Source organism: Meriones unguiculatus, unplaced genomic scaffold (genome assembly GCF_030254825.1).
Source record: "Meriones unguiculatus strain TT.TT164.6M unplaced genomic scaffold, Bangor_MerUng_6.1 Chr15or18_unordered_Scaffold_116, whole genome shotgun sequence".
NCBI classification, from domain to species: Eukaryota; Metazoa; Chordata; class Mammalia; order Rodentia; family Muridae; genus Meriones; species Meriones unguiculatus.
This window is the reverse complement of record NW_026843714.1, coordinates 17,959-20,000: the sequence shown is the minus strand read 5'-3', so window position 1 is coordinate 20,000 and position 2,042 is coordinate 17,959. Positions and strand designations below refer to the sequence as shown.

The 2,042-nt window shown below is 42.3% G+C and overlaps 1 long non-coding RNA gene across 2 annotated transcripts in view; it reads left to right on the top strand.

Annotated features, from left to right (window-relative positions):
* LOC132651942 (uncharacterized) overlaps positions 1-1,538 on the top strand; it is a 2,176-nt gene extending 638 nt beyond the window's left edge. The window contains exons 1-2 of one of the 2 annotated variants that reach the window (XR_009589465.1): positions 789-967; positions 1,221-1,538. This is a non-coding gene — a long non-coding RNA (uncharacterized LOC132651942). Of the gene's footprint in view, positions 1-788; positions 968-1,220 lie in introns of those variants that run through there. The other variant, XR_009589466.1, reaches the window with a different exon arrangement.
* Positions 1,539-2,042: the final 504 nt, after the last annotated feature.

The following is a 2,042-nucleotide window of genomic DNA, read 5'->3' as shown; positions in this document are numbered from 1 at the left end:
AATAAAATATATATAAATAAAATCCTTATTTTTATATATACTTATATATAATATTTATACATACTTACATATTTATATATTTATATATATTTATTTATATATTTTCGATTTTATTTATATTTTTATGTATGCTTATTTATATATGATATGTAATATGATTAATATATAATTATATCTACATATATAAATGATATGTGTAATGTACATAAACATGCAAATATTTATACATATATGTGCATTTATATAATATATAATGTTATATAATATATAATGTTTATATATAATAGATATTTATTACGTATGAATATATGATTAATACATTAGATCGATCAGTTTTTTCTTTTCTTTTTTTTTGGGGGGGGGGAACTGAATAAATTAACTGTCTCTTTCTTTCTATGTATGTATGTATGTATGTATGTATGTATGTATGATCGACCAGTTTTTTTTTTTAAGATTTGTTTGTTTGTTTGTTTGTTTCTTTATTAATTGTTCTGCCTGCATGTGTGCCTGCAGGTCAGAACAGATCTCATTATAGATGGTTGTTATCCACCATGTGGTTGCTGGGAATTTGGTAGAACAGCCAATGCTCTTAACCTCTGAGCCATCTCTCCAGCCCCGCCCCCCCCCTTTTTTTTTTTTTAACATGAATGGCTGATTAAATGTGCCTGCATGCATGTACCCGAAGAGGGCGCCAGAACTCCATTATAGACTGTTGTGAGCCATCTCTCCAGTGTGTATTTATCTCCCTCCCTCCCTCCCTCCCTCCCTCCCTCCCTCCCTCCCTCCCTCCCTCCCTCCCTATCCCAGACTCAGAGATCTGCCTGCCTGCTCCATTTTGATTTTTTTTTTTTTAACTGATATGTAATGTCTAGGTAAAGGTTGAGCATGTTACCTTTCTCTTTTTTCTCTCCCCGCCATCATAACAGTGTGCGGCGGTGCTTGCTTGCTTGCTCGCTCGCTCCTCGAGGTGTGTGCGATTGGCCCTTCCTTATCAGCCTGCCTGCACACTGTCTGCCCGAGCCAAGGGGGAAACGGGGGTGGGGGGCGGGAGGGCACACGGAGGAGAGGAGATGGGCATTGGGAAGCATGGTGTTCTCTAAAAATTTGAATCGGAATCGTTCTTTCAAATAGACCAATCTGCTCTACTCTGCTTTGCTTTGCGGGGCCAAACGTAATGGACTCCTCCCCACTGACATGCTTCCTTTTTGCTATCCATGCAGGGTTCCCTGACCACCCTGGCGAACAGGACAGGACGGAGGCGAGAATCAAAGGCACGGCCAGAAAGAGGAGTTTGAGGTGTGGGACTGCTATGCCCCGGCACAGTCAGCTGGACTGACTGACTGCCCTCCTTCTCGAGGCGGGACGCAATCACGCATACAAACAAAAGACTACCTCTTTCCAGCAGAAGAAGATGGCCCTTCCTTCCTCTTCCTCTTGACTCACAGGTGGTACTCTATCTACCTGCTTCCCAGCCCACCTGAGCCACCCCCCCCCTTCACTTTACGCTCAATTACAATAAATAAATGAATGACTACGAAGTTTCTAGTTGGTTCATTGACTTATGTTGTTTCTCTCTGTGAGCTAATTTTTACCACTGCCCACTCGTGTGTGTGTGTGTGTGTGTGTGTGTGTGTGTGTGTGTGTGTGTGCGCGCGCGCGCGTGCGCTTGGGACTGGAAAAACAGCCGGTATACTCTTCAGGCAGGTGCAAGATCTCTGGGGTTCTGTTTGTTTGTTTTTCTTTTTCTTTCTTTCTTTCTTTCTTCTTTTTTTTTTTTTTTGTTCTTGTTTGGTGGTGGTGGTGGTGGTGGTGGTGGTGGTGGTGGTGGTGGTGGTGGTGGTGGTGGTGGGTCGTGTTTTTCCACTGTGATTTGTTTTAAAACTCACTCCATTTGAAGATCTGCAAGTGACCTTCAAGATTTACTTGGGCTTCTTAGAAGAACCTCTGGTTCCTCTCTCTAGTCTTCTTCGGGCAAATTCAAATTGACCCCTCTGAGGAAGGCTGTAAGTTCTTTTTATATGCCACCCCCCCCCCCTCCCCGA